The sequence below is a fragment of the Phascolarctos cinereus genome, unplaced genomic scaffold (genome assembly GCF_003287225.1).
Source record: "Phascolarctos cinereus isolate Bilbo 61053 unplaced genomic scaffold, phaCin_HiC Scaffold_5;HRSCAF=322, whole genome shotgun sequence".
NCBI classification, from domain to species: Eukaryota; Metazoa; Chordata; class Mammalia; order Diprotodontia; family Phascolarctidae; genus Phascolarctos; species Phascolarctos cinereus.
Window position 1 is genome coordinate 14,601,945 of NW_027555958.1, and position 21,145 is coordinate 14,623,089.

Sequence of the window (21,145 nt, forward strand, 5' to 3'; positions counted from 1 at the left end):
GGGCTTTGGGGGATTTTTTTTTTAATCACAAAGATCATTTAAAAATTCTAAGAATCAATCCATCACCAAGCATTTGTTGGGTGCCCGCTGCATGCCAAGGCCTGTGTTAGGCTCCAGAGAACCACCAAGACAGTCTCTGCCCTCAAAAAGCTCAAGTTCCATTTGCTGGGTGGGACATGTGAATGTAGAGCTATATGCAAAATTAATGGAAGGCAAGACACAGCTAGGGAGGGGGATAAAGGAGGGGAGCAGGGAGTGTAAAAAGTAGAGATGAGGAAGGAGGACATTCTGGGCTTGGTATAAAAGTACAGAGGTGGGGCAGCTAGGTGGCACAGTGGATAGAGCACCATCCCTGGAATCAGGAGGACCTGAATTCAAATTCAGCCTCAGACACATAACACTTACTGGCTGTGTGGCCCTGGGTGAGTCACTTAACCCCATTGCCTAGCCAAAAAAAAAAATTTTTTTTAAAGTACAGAGGTGAGAGACTGCAAGCATTTATTAAGCACTTACTGTGTGCTGAGAATGCAAATACAAGCCAAAAGGCAGTCCCTGAACTCAAGAAGCATAGTTCTAATGGGAAAGGTGATATGTAAAAGGGGCTAGATAGGTGGGTGTGAACAGGTGAGGGACAGGCTAGGAATCAGGAATGTGCTCAGAACTGGCTTGGGGGGGGGGGTCTGAGAGGAGCTGTCCAGTCCTAGGAAGAGGCGAAGGGAAAGAGGATCCTTCTCCTGTGTGAACTCCAGGACTGGAAGGAGCTTCCAGGATGAGGAGATTTGTGGGGTGTGGGAGATGAAAGTCTGGGAAAGTCAGGAATGCAGCTTGGGGAGGAATGAATGGGAGATGGAGTGTCATATGTGAAGAACAGTTAGAAGGCCAGTTTGGATGGACAGTTGGTGATGGGTGAGTGAATGAATGAATGAAAAAACAATTTGTTCAATGCTTATTAAAAGTGGAGGGTATAAATAGAAAAGCTAAACCATTTTGGTTTTCAGGAAGCTGTCTTTCTAATTAGGGGAAACAACACCTTCACTATAGGCTAATTCAGAACAGGACAGATGGAAATGCCCAGAGGAAATGCCTTGAGTGATGGGTTGAGAGCAAGGCCCAGGGCTCCTTAGGTGCTTCTGCCTTGCAGGGCAAGATTTCACCATCATTAGGGAAAGGGGGGAGGGCCTAAGGGTGTGAGTGGAGTCCGAGGGCCCTGCTTGGCATCCAGGACTGGCCTGGGACCCTGCCTATGGGCATGGAAGGGAGTGATGTGAAATGAGTCACTGGGGCCAGGTTGTCAAGGAATATAGTTAATCCTAGAGGTGATTCAGAGGTGTGAGAAAAATTCCAAGAATGCTGGTTGGTAATATTTGTTTTTCATTCTTGGTCCTAAGTGCTTCCTTAATCTATGGAGTTTCTGACTCTGTGGATTTTTTGCCTTTCAGTGAAGGCGATTCTTGCCTCCCCAGCTCAGCTGGCTGCTTTGGTTTCTCCCTTAAAGGCAAAGGGAATCTTTTCATTCTGTGGAAGACATTTTTGGTTTCCTTGAAAATAATGATCACTGTTCCTGGGAATGGAGCTTGGGGTCTCCTTAACGTAGCTGTTCTCTCCATGCTGCAGATTGCAGCCCACAAGTACCTGCTTCTCATCCTATGTAACTTGTCCACAGCCTCCCATGAGGTGACCCCCCCCCGGAGTCCAGCAGGGACCCTGCTTTGCTTTCTGGTGACATCCCAGGGAAACATTGTGGCTGTCCACTGTGTCATCCCTCAGTCTTGCCTCAACCCATAAAACAGAGAATCCTTTTCTTAAAGATCCAGTTCATCTCAAGGTAAGCACAGTCTGGAGTCCCTCTGGACTGTTTCTTTGTATGTGTGTGGAGGGGGTCACTCCAGGCCTCATTCTGGAGGCTCTGCATTTCACAGGCTCACTAATATAGAGGTGGAGGAGGTGTCCTGGACCATCTCATGCAATGCCTCCTTTGACATTTAGCACTTGCTGCCTCTGACCTTGGTAGAACAAGGCCCCAGAGGGTGGTTGACCACTTCTGCCCTTAGGGTTTCTCTTCGGGTTGTTGCGGTGTGAGAGATTGAGGGGTTGTGACCTCTCAAAGACCAGAGTACAGGACAGGTCATCTGGAATGAATTCACAGACTCAAGCATTCTTTAATTCAAGGTGGCAAAGATTTATTGTTACGCTTTTCAGCGAGCAAGGATTCTTAAAGGATCCACAACCTTAGAGAGGTACAATTGAAGTTTACATAGGATAAAATACAATAAAACATGTACCAAATATGCTACCTAGGGATTCAGGGTGGGATTAGGGAGTGGTTAAGGAGCGGTCAGTTCTTAAAAGAACATGCACTTCTTGTACCTACTGCGCAAGTGTTTTACCCAGAGTTCATTAGGAAAAGCCCACAAGGGGGGGCCACATGGAGGTGTGGTTTTAGGCCTGCTACGTCACTAAGTCAACCAGAGTTCAGGGTAACTGAGAGTTGTCCAGTCTGCCACCAATCAATGTCTTGTTTGACAAGATAGATGTAGGTAGTATACATATGTCTTAAGTGTAGAATAAAGTTAATGAGGAGCCCAGGATGTAGATAATAAGGTAGGGTGGTAGGATAGTATAGTAGTGGGTAAGAATGTCTTTATGACCCAGTGCAAAGCCAGTTTAAACTAATAAATCCTTCAGGTGCTCTTTGGAACTGCACCACGGAGTGGGCTGGGGCCCACTCATGAGTAATTGCTAAGCACAGGGTCCTTGTGCTGGGGAGAAACTGTCAGGGACAGTGTTTCTGAGGCTAGGGAGAAATTGGGGTCCAAGTACAAGCACCCAAACACAAGCACCCAAGCACCCCGTTAGGGTCACTTAAAAGTCTCACAAGTATTCTCCTCATTGATAACTAGTCAATCAGCCTCGGTTAGATTTTGTGAAACATATTTTATACACACTATATGGTGTAGGAGCAACTATAGTTACCCCCGCCAAAAAAAGACTAGGGCCCACACTCTTTTCCACCTGCACATGTAGAGAACACACATGGCCCAAAGCTAAGTCCCCGCTCTTGGCTCCTAGAACTCTTTGTCCCTCTGAGGGGCCCTCGGGGAATGTCCTTTATGTGTACACAGCTCTCTCCAGGAGCTCTGAGGGTTTATGCCTCTGTCCAGTCCCTGGCTGGCACTTCCCTCCGCCACGGGGTGGGAGCACCCCTGAAGTTGCCTTCCGCTCCAGGTGGCCGTCCGTTGCTGGATCCATTGTCTGCTACTAATCCAACTTCTCCAATAAGTTGGTCAATGGAGGAGTAGCACCCCCTGCCCCTCTAGCCTGGAGATTCCTTCCCAAGGGCTTGTCTTGAATGCAGATCCTCCAAACTGGACATCTTCCACAGGTTGATTGGACCACTGCTTGGCTATCAGTTTGCCAAATGCAATTCTTGACCCAACTGAATAGGATGAAGGGGTTCACAAGGTGTAGACAGTCTTGTTTAAACCTAATCTGCCAATTGGTTGATTGTGGTAGGGGTGGGGGAAAACCCCTCCCTTACATACAGATTGAGGAACTGAGGCCCAGACAGATGAAGGGATTTGCCCAGGGTTACAAAGGGAACTAAACAAAGGTGATGCTGGGACCCAGGGCCAGCCGGCTCTTTCAGGACAACCTTCGGCTGGAAGCAGCAGCTTGCCATAGAGGATTTCTACCTGGAAAGGCCAGGTCCTGGCTCATGGGGGTCATGCCCTTCTCCTTTGGACTGATGTGGGTGGGCAGGCCCCTGGGGCAGCCGGGCATTCTATCTGGGCAAGGAAGTTGGTGTGAGGCGGCCCATCAGTCAGCTGTGACCGACTGCTCTCCCTTCGCTTGAGTGGACCCTCCTTCCTCCTGCACCACCTTTCCTAAAGGATCTTGCTAGCAGGCCTGTCTCTCCAGCACAGGAAATCCCGAAAGTCTCTTTGGGAACGAGGTCAAACCCATCCTGTGACTTACTTGGGCCTGTGTGGAAACTCTTGAATGGGAGGTAAATGATGCACATGAGAAGTTGCTGAACACCCACTGGGCTGACAAAATCCTCCTCATCCTCACTCCGTCCGGTGCTTCTGTGATGTTCGCCGTACATCTCGTCTGGGCCTTGTGCACCCCCACATCACAACCCTGTGAAATGGGTCCTCATGGCTGTAGTTGTCCTCTTACTAATGAGGAAACGAGACATAGTCAGGTATGAGCCAGAATGTGTCTGTCAGGGGCTGGACTGGAACTCAGTTCTTCCTGACTTCAAGGCCAACCCTTTGGCCATGACGGCTGCCTTCCTAATCCCCATTCCTTATGATCATAATGGGACAGGCTTAACTTCTCTAGATGACAGATTCCTCCTGTGAGGACTTTTACAGCTTTCATAATCTTGGTAGAAATGTCTCTTTTCCTGCCATATGGAGTGGGAGCAGCTGTCCAGTCCTACCATTGAGTGATAGGATAGAAAGGGTTAGTGGGCAGCTGCAGCCTCTGGAGCCCTGCAGTGGGACAGTTCCCATGGTACACTGTGTCCATTGTGGGGTGAGCCACAGGGAATTGGACATAGTCCTAAGTGGATGTCCAGGAACACCCAAGCCGGACAAGGATGAGGCAGCCCCAGGGGGCATGTCAAGGCCACGGTGCTGCTGAGACAAGGCCAAGTGCCGACATGAACTAAGAGCGGGGCCGGGCGAAAGCAGACTGGGACCTCCTAAAAGTGTCCACCTCTAGCTTGCCTTTACTAGGCCTGCTGGGTGGAATTCAGCAACCAGGATTTACACAAAGCTAAAGGTCACCTCCCACCCCACCCCCCAGCACAGCGAGGACTCTGAGCACAAGAATAATGGGGTGCAGCCTCTTCACCAATCAGCAGTGGCCAGAGGCTCCTCTTGCCACCACTGAAAAGCCCTGAGGCAGGAAGATTCCCAGTCTAGGGCACAGCTGGCCAATAAATGTTTCTCAGTGACCACGCCCACCCGGAAGTGGGTTGTGCCCAAGTCAACCCTCCACCCTCCAGGTAGGGTCTGACCCTGGTAATCTGATCATTCCTTCAGATCCTCCCCGCCTCCCCTTAGCATGCTGGGAAGTCTTGGCCTAGGGAAAAACTTCAGGCACTTATCCAATGAACAGTACACTCCTGAGGGCTTTCAGGCCTGTCTGGCCAGTGTCCCCTTCAGCCTGGCCTCTGCAGGAGTCCCCACATGGATCTATACCCCTGGCAGAGCTCCAGGGAAGATTAACCTGGGCCTTTCTATTTATTTCTTCTGTGACCTGGAGCAAGTCACTGGGCCTCAGTCTCCTCATCTGTTAAATGAGAAGATTGGACTGGGCTGCTAAGATTCCTTCCAACTCTTGAGCTACATCTTTATGTTCCCTGGAGTGTAAGAGTCTCCAGTGGGAGCTTGCTGACCAGTACCTTTCTGCTAGCCACAGGAGGGAGGGAGCTGGGAAGAGCTTGCTTGAGATAACATTCACTGATGAAAAGGGACCCCAGGGGCAGCTAGGTGGCTCAGTGAAGACAGCACCTGCCCTGAGTTCAAATCCAGCCTCAGACATGTAACACTCACTAGCTGTGTGACCCTGGGCAAGTCACTTAACCCTGATTGCCTCATCAAAAAGCAAAAAAAAAAAAGAGACCCCGGACTAGACTTGTGTCTGAGAATGTGGCTATGCTCTGCACCCTTTCTCTGGGCCTGAGGAAGAGCAGCAGCTTCGGTCATTGAAGGTGAGGGTTCGCCACTTGCCCCGTGGCCCTTTTTGCACGATGGGAGTAGGGAAGGGTATTTAATTAATTAGCCCAGCCACTCACTCCCCTCTTTTTGTCCAGAACAAATGAAAAGAAATTTTCTGAGGAAGCCACTCTGCCTATGAGACAGTATGTGGCAGAGGCAGCAGTCTCCAGGGTTAACTTGTTATGAGACGTTTTAGCAGAGATGATGAGACAGGCGACATCACCCACCTGACCTGGCTCCAGCCGCTCCCACACAGCCTTGCATATCCGTCCCTGTACCAACTGTCCCCCATCCCTACCCTCATTCTCTTACAATTCCGAGTTTCCTTCCAGATTTGGCTCAGACACCACTTTCTGCCAGGTCTTTCCTGGTCTCTCACCTGCCCCTTCCCACAGCAGTGTGTAGTTATAAGTTATACAGCTGTTCTGTAGTTATCTTTTTTTTGTTTGTTTTTATTTTGGGGGTTTTTTGGTGAGGCAGTTGGGGTTAAGTGACTTGCCCAGGGTCACACAACTAGTGAGTATGAAGTGTCTGATGCCAAATTTGAACTCAGGTGCTCCTCACTACACGGGCCAGTGTTCTATTCACTGCACCACTTTGCTGCCCCTTGCAGTTATCTTTTATAAGCATCTAAGTGGTAAATGGATAGAGACTTTGTCCTGAATATTTACTAGATTTATGATGCTGGGCAAGTCACTTAACCTTTATCTGCCTCCCTTTCCTCTTCTACAAAACAGGAATAAAATTATTCTTGTCTCCTAGCTTGTTTGGGGAGCTAATGAAATAATATTTGTAAAGCACTTTACAAACCCTAAAGCCCTATGTAAATGCTCACTGTTATCATTTTGTATATTCATTTATGTACATGCTGCCTACCCCTTTAGAATATAAGCTTCTTGAAGGCAGGGACTGTTTTTGCTTTTTCTTCTGTATTCCCCAGGGCCTGGTGATTGAGGCTTTTTACCTATGGAAGAAAAAGGCTTTGAAACAGGCTTGGCTTTTTCAATGTCTCTTTGATCTAAATTCACCTTTGACTGAGGTCCTTTCCATCCCCAATTCCTTGGCCTCCCTTTCTTGAACAGAGAAGAGTACTGTTCTCAAAAAGTGTCTTCACAGGATGGAGATTGGCTTGACCATGTCTCCTGAGCCAAGATGCACACTAGTGGGCTCATTGAACTCAGGAGTGGGTGACCCGCAACCCCATGTGTGTGGCTCACTAATTCTCTGTCTTTCTCTGTCTCTTTCTGTCTCTGTCTCTCTCTTCTTCCCTTGCTCCTTTTCTCTCTTTCTTCCTCTCCATCTCTTTCTCTCTTTCCGGTGCGTGCATGCATGCACATCTCTGTGTGTGTGTACATAAAATAATGCAGTTGCGTAAGAGAGGAAGGAGGAAGTCTGTCCCAGACAGTCCTGAGCAGTCCTTCACTCGCCCGTTGTCCTTTCCTTCTCTCAGATGTGCCAGGCTTGCCAGGTCAGGTCCAACGTGCAGGATAGTCTTTTTAGGGTCTATAAATCATGATTCTCACTGAGTGAAACCTGCTTCAGATGTTTGTACGCCCGTCATCAACAAAGCTTCTGACCAAGCCCCAGGCCTGCTTGAGGCTTTCTTAGCAGCACTTTTGGAGAGGGGTCCTTAAACAGCCAGAAGTCACACGAGTCAGATAAAAGGGCCCCTCCATGGGAAGAATGTCTCTGGCTGTTGGGTTCTTCTGTGTCCACTTTGGACGACACTTCCCATACAGCAAAAGGGCTGCTCACTGTGGCACTTTTGAAAGGACTGCTCCCAGCATTTATATTTTTCCTATCACCAGACCATCATCTCCGCTCCACCTTTTTCCCATGTCGGATTTGTGGGCTCGTTAAGGATGCTCCCTAGCCACTGACTTTGGGTGGTACTTGCTAGATTGAGAGGTCCCGTTAAAAGAGCAATGAATTTGAAGCCACATGAAGTGAATGTGAACTCTGGCTCTCCAGATTGTGACTTAAGGACTTCATCTTCTTCAAAGCTTGCATTTATATAGTGCTTTAAGGTTTACAAAGCACTCTAGAGATGTCAATTCACTGGATCCTCACAGCCACCCTGGGAGGTAGGTGCCATCATTATGCTCATTCTACAGATGGGGACACTGCCACCCACCAAGATTACTGTGACCTGCCCAGGGTCACACAACTAGGAAGTTGTGTTGGGAAGGATTTGTTTTTATTTTCAGTTCCAAATTCTCTCCCTCCCTCCACCTCCTCCCCCACCCTTTGAGAAGCCAAGAACTATGATCCCCAGGGCAGGATTTAAATTCCGGTCCCATACAGGACCCACTGCACTACCTAGCTGCCTCCGAGCCTTGGTTTCCTCCTCTGGTGAAATGAAGGGGAATCATCTAGATGACCCCTAGGGCCTGTTGGAGCTCTACATCTAGGCTACTCCTCCTATCTTGGCTCTGCTTTGTCACATTAGGGCTGCTAGAAACTGACGGAAAGTCATCCTAATGAGGGATAAAATGACTTTGGGGGGTGGGGATGATTACTGCAGGGAAAAGAACTCTGGATTCGGGAGCAAAGGTTTAGAATGTTGCCTTTACCATGTATGTGACCGGACAAGTCCCTGAACCTCGCGGGGCCTGTTTCCTCATTTGTAAGATGAGGGGATTGGACTATGGAACTGCTAAAGTTTCCTTCCAGCTCTAGAGCTAGGATTGTCTTATTGCTCTGTGCCTCAGTTTCCCCATCTGTAAAACCTGGGGATCGTCCTGGTGCAATGAGAAGAATGCTGACTCAGATCAAAGGATCTGGGTTCAAAGCTCACCTTGGGGGATTCCTACCTGTGGGGACCTCTTTGGGGCTCAGTGTCACCTGTAAAGTGAGGGAGGTCGGACTGAATGGCTTCGGAGGTCCCTTCAGGCGCTGAATCTAGGAGGTTAGCTGGAGAGACAGATGTAGGTGCATTCACAGAGATGATGGGTGTCATTGATTTTTTTTCTCCAGCCAAGTTGTATTTTTTGCTGCCTGATTCAGCAATGGTAATGTGTCTGCATGATCATCTTCCCCCCCCCCGCCGCCCCCCTACACACATACACACACACACACACACACACACACACACACACACACACACACAGGCGCACGCAGGTGCGCGCGCACACGCACACACACACACACACACTTCTCTTCGAGCTGCCAGATTCTGTCATCGCCCTGTGTCAGAAGCCCTGTGGCACAAGCCTGATTGGCGGGCTTTGTTTATTCCGTACCCAGATTCCTTGTCCCAGCAGGCAGGCCACAGCAGAGGGCCGCTGATTGGCCGGTCCTCCTCGCGGACCCTCCCTCCCTCTTTCTCTCTCGCATGGCACACACCACAGCCAGGGCTGCGCGGAATCCTAAACCAGTCCGATTTACATCCATTCATGAATCCGTGACGTCAGCCCCGGCTGGGGCTCCTTTGCAGTGGGCTGGCTATAGGATCGTGGGGGTGGAGGTCCCCGTTTTTGGCCTTCCACCACGCTCTCCTAATGGCCTTCCATCTTCTCTCCAACCTGAAAATGGAGCAGCGTGTGTAGGAATCCTTCCTTGCCGTGAGTATTTCGCTGGGTTTATTTGTTCAGTTTGCATCTGCCTTTTTTTCATGGGGCCAGATGGATGGATGGATGGTGTATCTGCGACCTGCCAGTCTCGGGAGGCTGAGCGCAGGGAGAGGGGCTGGGGGAGAGAAGCCACGCTCTTGGAAGCGGCTGACAGCTGGTTCTCCTTTGCTCGTCTGCATACTAGGTTTGGACATTTTTCATTTACCATCCTGCACGTTATCCCCTGATGCTGCCCCTGCTGTCCTGAAACGGGGATGAACTTTTCGAGCTGGTTCGGATCTGTGGAGGGCATTAGGGGCAAAGCCCCGAGCGCCGCCAGTAGGGCCGGCTGCAGGGAGACGACAGCCTTGAACCTGCGAGCCAATTGTCTCCCTTTCTTTCTCTTTCTCATTCTTCCGCAAGCCTTCCTTTCGGGATCCGCTTGCGTTTCGGAAAGCGTAAGGCGCTGCTGGTTCAATGAGAGCGGCTTTCTTTCTCGGCAGCTAGAGAGGAAATCACTGCGATTTCTTTGCCTTGTTCTGGTTGTACATTTTACTTAAATCTTGATGGAAAAAACGGGAAAGCTTAAAGTTCAATCAGAAAGCGTATGCAAAGGGTGGGAGGGGAGAGGTAACCCTCTGAGTCATAATCAGTGGCCACTGTCCCCGAGAAAAGCTAGCAAGCAAAGTGTGGGTCCCAGTCCTGAATTGTTGCAAGGAGAAACGCTCCCGAAGGTCTGTTTATCTTTCTGATCGGAGCTGCCAGCCCAAAGCAGTTTGAGCGATATGGATATTCTCTGGTTTGGTCATTTATTGGCGGCTCTCTATGCTTTTCAGTTCCGACGCTTTTCTCAGAGGATCTCAGGTGCCCAGAGCTCTTCAGCACTCAGGATGATCCAGGATAAAAACTAGGGTGCCGGAAGAAAGGGAAGTGGGGACTCGGTCGGTGCCGGAGACTATTATTTAAAGCACAGGCGTCGGATATGGCAGCATACTTAACGCATGTGCCGGGCTCTCTCCCAAGAGTCTGCCTTATTTTCCAAATCGATAGTGTTTACAAAGGAGAGCAGGGGAAAAGATATTCTCAAAAAAAGATGGGCTGGTCACATGGTGGGAACGAGGGATGACTGATAGACGGCCCGTGGGCTCCATTGAGAGCCTCACAATGGCAGGAGAAGAGAAGGAAAGACTGCAGCACTTAGGGTGGCCCTCCCGTGGCCGACCTATGAGAGGGCATTGGTTTGAGTCACCCCGGAGAGTCAGGTATGGGTGGGCTGCGATCTGTGCTGTTGGAGGGATGAGATCACACCCCCTCGCTGAAGTAATGAGAGTCAACCTTTACCTTAGAAAGTCAATTATTTAGTTTTAGAATGACATCAGTCGGATGTTTCTGTCTTTCTAATACGTTTCCATCTTTCTAATATGTTTCCATGGTTTGGAGCTCATGTTGAAAGTTTTCAATTACGGCTGCAAAGCTAGCCTTCCAGATATTTACCAGCATCTTCCAGCGGTATATCCAGGGCCAGTTTCAGTCAGCATCTCCAGGTATTTGAAGTCGATTCAGCAAGGCTTTTAAAAAAAAGCACCTACTATGTGCCAGGTACTGTGCTAGATGCTGGGCATACAAAGACAAAGACCAAAGCTGGTTCCCACAGGCAACTTACATTCTAATGAAAAAGGGAGAACGAGAGAGAGAGAGAGAGAGAGAGAGAGAGAGAGAGAGAGAGAGAGAGAGAGAGAGAGAGAGAGAGAGAGAGAAGACAGGGACAGGGGACTGGGAGAGGACAGACACAGACAGAGAGAGGTGAGACAGAGGAGAGAGACAGAGAGAGGGGGGAGAGAGACTGAGGACTGAGAGAAAGACAGAATCAGGGACAGAGAGTACACTATGTGCCAGACACACACACACACACACACACACACATACACACATGTATATGTCCTCAACATCACGGAAAAGGCCAACCCCGTAGCTGTTGGGGTGTAGCTGCCAACAGACGGCCGCTCCTCTTCTGCAGTGCTGTTGGCCGCTGATAGAACCATCCCTGTTTCTAAGGGGGGACAGTATTAAGAACTTTGGTGACAAGATCTTTTGACCTTTTGATTCTGGATCTTCAGGAGCTGCAGCTTCTGAGAAGGAAGGGGCTAGGGCCCCTCGCAAGGGGTCAGATTGGGGGCGTCCCTCCCGGGGCTCTGGGGACATTGCCTGTGGGGGCTGCACTGAACACAGGACTGGTGTTGGGGGGGGATACCCCCATGCCTAGGGCTTCCTTGGGCTCCCCTCTCCATTGATGGCTTTTGGCCATTAGTTGATATTTGGTAGCAATGAGGAAAGCGAGTCCTTCTTCCACCGTGATTGCTCCCCTCTGTTGTAGATGTTGGGGCCATTGGTCTCAGGGACACTGATGTCCCAACGCTTGTGGGCTCAGGGTCCTGGCCATCTCCATCAGTGTCTGTGGGGAGGTGGGGCTCACCTGACACATGTGCCTTCCGCCTCTCCCTCAGGGGAGCTGAATGAAGACCTGCATTCTGGATTCCCATCCTCAATCCAGAAGCCTCTCAGGCTCTTTCAGCATGTACTCTTGCACATATTTTTTCAGGCTTTTATCACCATGGAGCTAGCCTCAGCCATTTCTTTGGTATTTAGAATCCTTTTAAGCCTCAGGAAGTGTTCTCAGTCACCTCCTCGGTGCTGAGTGTAGTGCGAGGGGCTGGGGGAGGTGGAGACACTCAGTAAGACGCAGCTCTCCCCCTGACAGAACTTAGTCTGACAGCAAGGCAAGCTACATATACAAACATCAACAATCCTTTCCATTAACTGGACCAAAAGACAAAAGAGATAAAAGGCTTCTTAAAATACATGGCTTTGATAGCGTCAGCGAGGCGGAAGCAATGAAGCACCAGACCTGGAGTCAGGCTCCTGGGTTCAGATCTCAGGCATTTGGGAGCTCTGTGATCCCAGAAAAGTCATGTCACTTCTCAGTCTGTTTGCTGACCTGAAACATGGGATAAAAGCACTTGCCCTTTGTCCTTTTAAGGCAGGGCAGTACTTTGGGAGCTGCCAGGCCATATGGAAATGGGAATTGGCATTAAGGCTACATGTATTCTTTTTTTAAAAAATTAATTTATTTTGAATTATTAACCATCACTTCCATAAGCTTTTGAGTTTACATTTTTTCTCCCCCTCCCTCCCCATCTCTCTCCCAAGATGGCACGTAATCTGATATAGGCTATACATTCCTATTAAACATATTTTCACATTAGTGATGTTGTAAAAAAGAATTAGAACCAATAGGAGGAACCACCAGAAAGAGGAAACAAAACACAATAGAAGAAAAAAAAATAGCAAATCGTATGCTTTGATCTGCATTCAAACTCCATAGTTCTTTCTTCTTTGTGGATAGCATTTTCCATCATGAGGCTTTTGGAGATGTCTTAGATCCTTGTATTGCTGAGAAGAGTTAAGTCTATCAATATTAGTCATCGCACAACATGGCAGTTTCTGTAAGGGTATGTGTATTCTTGACAGTGAGCATAATGGTACCATAGACAGCATGCTGGACTTTTAGTTAGAGGCCCCAGCTTCACATCCTGTCCTCACTTAGTCCCTGTGTGATTGTGGGCAAGTCACTTCATTGCTCTGGGCCTCAGTTTCCTGATCTGTAAAGTGGAGGGCTACCTCTGGGACTCTGGCTAAGTAATGTCTTTCCTCTGGGCTTCACTTTCCTCACTTGTCAAATGAGGAGCTTATATTTCATGGCTTCTAAGTTCCCTTCCAACTGTAAATCTGTGATCATGATATTTTTTAAAAAAGCTTTCAAGGTCTGTACATTCTTGCAGGAGACAGCTTTTTTTCTTGTGGAAATACATCACAGTGCATAGAGTGCTGGGCCTAGAGTCAGGGAGACTCATCTTCCTGAGTTCATGTCTGGCCTCAGCCACTTACTGGTTGTGTGACCCTGGGCAAGTCACTTAACCTTGTTTGCCTCAGTTTCCTCATCTGTAAAATGAGCTGGAGAAGGAAATGACAAACCACTCCAGCATCTTTACCAAGAAAACCCCAAATGGGGTCACAGAGAGTAGACACAAAAACCATCCCTTAAAGACCCAGCTTCTCCTTACTGTCCCCACCTCAGTGTTTTTATTCCAGGGACTTCTTTTGTTTTTGTAGAATGTAATCTTGAGGGCAAGCATCTTTCATGTCCCCAATGTCAGAACTGTAGATTCCTAATAATCTTTAAAATTGAATTGAATTCAAGATAGATTTTTTCCATGTCTGTAGTGCCTGTGGAAAAGCAAAGCAGCAGACAGTAACTCTCAGCTGTTTAATATCAAACAATAAAATCCAGTGTAGCTGCAGCTCTCAATGGATGGCATTCTGTTTCAAAACAAAACAAAACAAAGCAAAACTGAAGCTATTTCAGAAATTGGAATAAATTGATTCTGTAAACAAACACAGTCAAGCCAAAGATGAATCCTGGAGAACCATCATGAGACCCTAAAGCCAGAAGTCAGTCAGTAAACATTAAGCACCTATTATGTATGAGGCTCTGTGCTACTTGCTGGGGATACTAAAAAGAGGCAAAAGACAGGCCCTGCCCTCGAGGAGCTTCTAATCTATCACTCTGGCTAAAACAGCTTGTCAAGTCAGCCTAGCCAAGGAGATAGAGTGCTGGACAGACTTAGAATGAGAGAAAGCTGAGTTCCAATTCTACCTCAGACACCTGCAACCCTGGGCAAGTCAGTTAATTTCTCTGATCCTCAGTTTCTTTATCTATAAAGTGGACATAATGATGCCTGCAATACTTATCTCTCATGGTTGCTGTGAGGCTTCAGTGCTGTGGAGCTCTTTGAAATCATCAAGCGTTGTGTAAACATATAAGACAGCAAACCACGCTGGTCAGTTTGGTTACCCCGGCCCTATGTCCTAAGCAGAATTACATCCATGGCACCAGTAGGGCAGCCACATGTCTCAGACTGCATTTCTAAGGCACTTGAGGGTGCACAGAATGCTTTCTCACAACAGCCCTGTGAGTTTGGTAGTGCCAGGATTATCAGCCCTATTATGTGCAGATGAGAAAGGTGAGGGAGGGTCAGAGAGGTTAAGTGAGATTTTCCTAAGATAACACAGCTAGTACCTGTCAGGAACCACAGTTCAAAACCACGTTTCCCAATCCCAGGTACAAGACACTTTCTGAGAGACAGACCATGCTGCCTTTCACCTTGTATAGGATGGAGAGGATTTCCTGAGGATCACTGAAGTTTGAAAATTTGAAACCCCTTCCTTCCTTCTTTTCTCTCTTTCTCTTCTTTCCTTCCTTCCTTTCTCTTTCTATATTCCTTTCTCCCTTAGATTTTTTCCTTTCTTTCTTCCTTTCTTTCTTTCTTTCTTTCTTTCTTTTTCTTTCTTTCTTTCTTTCTTTCTTTTTCTTTCTTTCTTTCTTTCTTTCTTTTTTCTTTCTCTCTCTCTCTCTCTCTTTCTTTCTTTCTTTCTTTCCTTCTTTCTTTCTTTCTTTCCACTTCAATTCAGTAAGCATTTATTATTAGTGTATGCAAGGCACCATGCTAGGAATTGAAGATGCAAAGATAAAAAGTGATACTTCCTGTCCTCAAGGATATTACAGTTAATGTGGAGAGAGATGACATGTACACAAATAAATGAGATGATTGTGATCAGAGCAAAGAAAAGAATCAGATAAAATGCTATAAGGAAATTTGAAGGGAAGAAGGTCACTCTTGCAGGGCAGGGGATGGGTGGAGGTGGGGAAAGAGGAGAAAGGGACTGATGGGGAAGTCTTTGGGGAAGAAGTGCCTTAGAAACTGAGCCCAGAGGGAGGAAGCCACACCCTCTCCCTGGTGAGTCAGTTTCCCAGAATGTTGGGGTTTCTTTTTGTTTTGTTTTGTTTTTGTTTTTGCTAGGTAATGGGGTTAAGTGACTTGCCCAGGGTCACGCAGCTAGTAAGTGTCAAATGTCTGAGGCTGGATTTGAACTCAGGTCCTCCTGACTCCAGGGCCAGTGCTCAGAATGTTGTTACTAGGCACCTTTGGGGCTCTAGGATAGCTCTTATAGGTTTGGGGGTGGTTTCCCAGTGTCAGAGCTTATTGGTATCAGTCAGCAGACTTGAATCACTTTTAGCAAGTGGTATGAACTTAACTGGGAGAGAGATTACAGAGGACGGCACAGCCATGCTGTCCCAAAGTTGTGATCCACTCTTCCCCCACCACAGTCCCTTGAGGACTATAGCTTAGAGAGCTCGTGTGGCCAAGGGGTAACCCCGTGCTCTTGGAAGAACTTTGGCCAGAGCCCTTGAGAAGTCCTCTTAGGTCTGGGGCAGCTTCCTGCTGGACTCAGTCTTCCTCATCTCATTAGTCTTTCCTTTGCTCTTGAGGCAGCACGGTAGTCAGGTGGGCCAGGGACGCTGCCAGGACCATTGGAGAGACTGAAGTCCAAAATACTCCTGTCCTTTAGAGCTCCAAAGGGCCTCCTCCAACGAAGGAGATGGAGAAGGGGACCAGGCTCTCCTCCCCCTTCCCCCAGGGGCAGCTTTCTCTCCTTTCCCCTTCCAGATCCTAGAACCCTATGAGTTCTGTGATCTTATGCGGTGCCAGTGATGTGACCAAGTCCCTCAGACAATCAGAACAGATCCTCCTATTCACAGCTGGGGATGTGCCCGGCACTTGTTCCCACCTAAGTGGTTAGGAAGCTAAGTCAAAGTTCTCCCCTCAGTCCCTTGGATCTTAAATCTCTGATTTGTTTCATTGCCTTTTTTTTTTTTTCGGGCTAGGCAATGGGGTTAAGTGACTTGCCCAGGGTCACACAGCTGGTCAGTGTTTCATTGCCTTTTAAAGGAAGAAACCATCCCAGCCTACGTGGAGTTGATGTTGCTTCTACCAAAGGCCACCTTTGTGACTGAGGGCAAAGAAAAGAGGACCCACCTTTGAGGTGTGGTAAGAGAGAGATGAGACCACTCAGGGCAGATAAGACTAGGTCTTGTCAGTGAAGCAAGAGTGAAGTCCTCTGCTGAGAGAGAAGGGGATGGAAATGGAGTCATGTAGGCTTGAAGAGAGAAGCAAAGGTCTGGAATAGTCAACAAGCATTTACTGAGTACCTGCTATGTGCCAGGCAGCATGCTAAGCACTTGGAATTCAAAGAAAGATGAAACTCCACTCCCTGCCTTCAAGGAGCTTGCCTGCTCTTGCAACATGCAAGGAACTATGAACATACATGATAATCTGCTTTATAAATGAATGGTGATCTCCTGCACTGGTAGTGGGGAGGATGGGAAAGTGGGTTTTGAGTTAAACCTGGAATGAAGCCAGGAGGTGGAGATGAGAAGAAAGCATCCAGGCACGGGAGTCAGCCAGTCCATGGAGGGAGTAAAACAGAAGGAGACCAGAAAGACAGAAAAGGGCCTTAAATGACAAGCATGGGACTTTCTAGGTGATCCTGGAGGTGTTCAGACAGAGCTGCTGGAGTTTATGGGGAGCCGGAGGGAGGCAGGCAGGTGGCACGGGCAGAATGTTGAGGAAAATTATATTGGAAGTTGAGTAGAGAATCCGCTGGAGTGGGGAGAGATGAGGCAGGGAGCCCCATTAGCCAGCATCTGTACTGGCTCAGAAGAGTGGCCGTCAGGCTCTGTACAAGTAGAGAGAAGGGGGAGAGATTATGTCTAGGCAGAAGAGACAAGAGTGTAGGAGGTGTCCATGTGGCATGAGTGACTCCAGGGCGACAGTGAGCCTGGGAACCTGGGTGACTCAGAAGGACAGACGTACCTCAGCAGTGAGAGGAAAGTGAGGAGGGGGAGGGTTTTGGAGGGGAAGAGAATGAATTCTGTCTTGGACTTGTTGAGTTTGAGACGCCTATGGGATGTCCAACTCAGAACAGCAACTGGAAATGACCCAAGAGCAGTTGTGGCTGAGGAGCGGAGCTGAGGAAACAGATCAGCACTTAGATGCACAGGGAGTCCCAGAGGCTTATTAAGTAATGGAATACCACTGCCCTGTAAGAATTGATGAAGGAGAGGGCTTCAGAAAAAACCCAGTATGAACTGATGCAAAATGAAGTGAGCTGAACCAGGAGAACAGGTTCTGCAATAACAGCGATTTTGTAAAGACAACTTTGAAAGACTTGGGGATTCCAATCAACACCATGACCACCACGATCCAAAAGGGCGTCTGATGAAACATGCTAGAGAACTGAGGGACTCAGAGGGCATGTTTTCTTCCCTTTGTCCATTTGTTGTTGTTGTTGTTTTGTTTGTTTGTTTTTGGTGAGGCAGTTGGGGTTGAGTGACTAGCCCAGGGTCACATAGCTAGTAAGTATCAAGCGTCTGGTCTGAGACCATATTTGAACTCAGGTCCTCCTGACTCCAGGGCCAGTGCTGTAGCCACCGCGCCACCTAATTGCCTCCTGTTTGTTTCTTTCTTTTTGGATGTGGTTAATGTGGAAACTTGTTTTGCTTGTCTATACATAGTTGTAAATGATTTTATTTTTCTTGCCTACTCAATAGGTGAGGAGGGGAAGAATTTGGAACTGAAAATAAAATGGAACTCAAAAGTAAATAAAATATATTTTTTAAAAAGCTTATTAAGTTTAAAGCTGCACTAAGGCTTTGGGAACACCCTGTACGGATCTGGAAATCATCTGCATAGAAATGGTAATTTAACCCATGGGAACTGATGAGATCACCAAGCAAAACGGCATAGAAGGGGGAGAGAAAAAGGTGGAAGTGACCCTGTAAAGATCTAGTACAGGAGACCAAGGAGGGGTCAGACAAGCAAGAGAAAAACCTAGAGAGGAGAGACTATCCTGGCTGAGAAAGGATGGACAGTGTCAAAGGTCACCAAGAGGTCAGGAAGGACGAGTTCTAAGTGAAGGCCATTAGACTTGGCAATTAAGGAACAGCCCCTGTGGGGAGCATGATCAGGAGTCAGCCAGAACTGCATGAAATGGTTGGCAGGGCTCAAGAGGCCTCTCCTGAGTCTGCAGTAGACCCAGGCAGCTGACCTCTCTCTAGGCCCTTTAAATAATCACATGATCTCAGGTGTCTAAGGATAAGCTTAACAGGAAAATCAATCAATCTGTAAATGTTGTTTAAGGTGCGTGCTGAGCACTAGCAAAAGACAATCCCTGCCCTTAATCAAGAGCTTACACTCTAATGGGGGAGACCTCTAGCAAACAAACATATAGGAATCCAGCTCTACAAGGGATAAGTAGGAGATGATTTACAGAGGGAAGGCACCGGGTTTAAAGAGGGCTGGGAAAGGCTTCCTGTACAAGGTGGGATTTCAGTTGGGACTTGAAGGAAGCCAGAGATTCTGAGCAGAGGACAGACAGCATTATAGGAGAATGTCCAGGGCTGAGAGATGGAGTGTCTTGTCTGTGGAACAGCCAGGAGGCCAGTGTCACTGGATGAAGTACATGTTGAGGATTAAGGCATAAGAAGACTGGAAAGGCAGAAGAGGGCCACGTTATGCCAAACACAGAATTTTGTATTTGCTCCTGGAGGCAATGGGGAGCCACTGGAATTTATTGAGTCTTAGAGTAACCTGATCAGACCAGTGCTTTAGGAAAATCACTATAGTGAACGGAGGATGGATTAGAGTGGAGAGAGACATGAGGTTGGCACCCTCCCTACCCCCCGCCCCCCTGCAAGAAGGTGTTGCGGTAGTCCAGGCATGAGGTGATGAGGACCTGCACCAGGGTGGGGGCAGTGTCAAAGGAGGGTGCAGAGGTGAAATCAACAGGTCTTAGAGAGTGAGAGAGAGAGAGAGTGAAGACTCCAGGATGACTCCTAGATTGGGAGCCTGGGGGAAGGAGAAAGAGGAGTTTAACATGTTATCTCATTTGTCCTGAATGAATGAAAAGCATTTATTAAGAGCTTATGATGTAGCCAGCACTGTGGTAAGTGCTAGGCATGCAAATACAAAATTAAAATACTTCCTTCAAGGGGCTTACATTCCAGGGGAAGAGGACACATGGGGAGTATTGCCCAGAAATTGAGTTTTGGCCTGGAAAATCCCAGGGATGGTGAATGGAATGAAAAATATTCCATTTACACTCCCCTTCCAAAGGCCTTGTTAGTGCTGATTTGTTTCTACTTCTCAGAGCCAGAGGTGGAAGGTACAGAAACAGTGGAACATGGGTGGAACATGGCCCCTGGGTAAAGATGAGGGTACAAGCTCCTAAGGAGTGCTTATCCAAAAGGCTTAGTTCCTCTCAGGCATGATCTCTGGGCCCCAGTTGGAAGGGAATGCTGAACTTGGAGTCACGAGACCAATGTTTGAATCTCATCTCAGATCCTTCCTACCTAAGAAACTATGGCCAACTCCTTTGACCTCTGTGAGCCTCAGTTTCCTCATCTATAAAATGCAGATAATAATTGCACTGCCTGCCTCACAGGATTGTTGCAAGATAAGCACTTTATTAAACTTTGATCATTATATAAATTTGAGTCATTATTATTGCTGAAAAAAAAAGGAAATTTGAAATGCTCACAAGGACCTTACCCCAGTAAAAAAAACAAACCGTAAGCCAACATAGACTTCATCTCAGACTCAAAATCAAAGTCATAGGACCATAGAGTTAGAGCTGGAAGGGACATTAGTGGCCACTGAGTTCACCTCCTAGTTTTACAGAGGAGGAAACTCCGGTACAGAGTGACTTGCTAAAGGTCACACAGCTAGAAAGTGTTTGGGTGACTAGCACAGCCAGCATTCTAGGCACCCCCTTCCCCACCCAATGTCAGCAGTGTTTCCCTCCAACATTGGCCACCTGGTAATGCAAGCACAGGTTTTTAGCACCAGTCAAGCAGACGTTTTCCCAGTCTTAATAACACTTCTTTTTGCCCTTCCCCAGAGCCTACATGGTAGAGTTGAAAGAAGGAATCAAGCAATTTGGGTTCAAGCCTCAGTTCTGGGGTTCACTGTGTGCCCTTGAGCAAGTCATTTAATTTCCCTGAGATGCAGTGACCTTCTGTTTAATGGGAATCATGTTGCCCTTGCCTGCCTCCAAAGATTTCTGGAAGGACCATCTGATGTGAAATGCATGCAGAAGAGCTTTGAAGGCATTTATTTGAATTAGCCAAACTTTCTTGGATCTGAAGCTACTCCTTTCAGTCAGGATTGGGCAGGGTTTTTTGAGTGGAAGCAAATAAGAATTTTTGTCTTCAACCATTGCCCTAGTATAAAATAGATTTTTAAAATTAGCTGTTGATCTATTTATGCCTCAGTTTCCTCATCTGTAAAATGAGCTGGAGAAGGCAATAGCAAACTACTCCAATATCTTTGCCAAGAAAACCCCAAGTGGGGTTACAAAGACTTGGACATGACTGAAATAACTGAACTACAACAATTGCTCTATCAATTAAGAAAAGAATATTGGGTGCCTACTCTGTGCAAGACACTGATCCCACAATGCCAAATGCTCAGAATTGAATGGGACTTTCAAGGTCTGTCAGGTCTGCTACGTGTCCAGTCCCCAATATTGTAGGGTGAACAGTGTCACTGTTCTGTCCTGTTTCCTTTCTAATTCAGTCATGATCACTGGCCTCAGACTCACGAGGACCTTGGTCAGTCCCACCTCTGACACTTCCTTGCTATGTGACCCTGGGCAAGTTATTTCACTTCACTTGCTACACTTTCTTTGTGCATAATACCTGTAGGACCTATTTCACAGTGAGGCTCTCCCTAGCAATACAGATTGGCCCATTCTTGCAATTTAGAGATTGAGAGAGATGCCTGAGCGGGGAACAGGGAACTAAGTGATTAGTAGCTATCAGTGTGCAAAGCATTTAACAAACATCTCACTTGATCCTCATTGCCCCTCTGGGAGGCAGGTGCTATTATTATCCCCATTTTACAGTTG

General features: G+C 47.6%; 1 protein-coding gene across 1 annotated transcript in view; it reads left to right on the forward strand.

Moving 5' to 3' along the window:
* Window positions 1-21,145, forward strand: part of MAP3K13 (mitogen-activated protein kinase kinase kinase 13) — a 151,847-nt gene that overhangs the window by 54,614 nt on the left and 76,088 nt on the right. The window contains 1 exon segment of the mRNA XM_078154689.1: window positions 1,664-1,825. The gene's annotated coding sequence lies outside the window, so the exon portion shown is untranslated.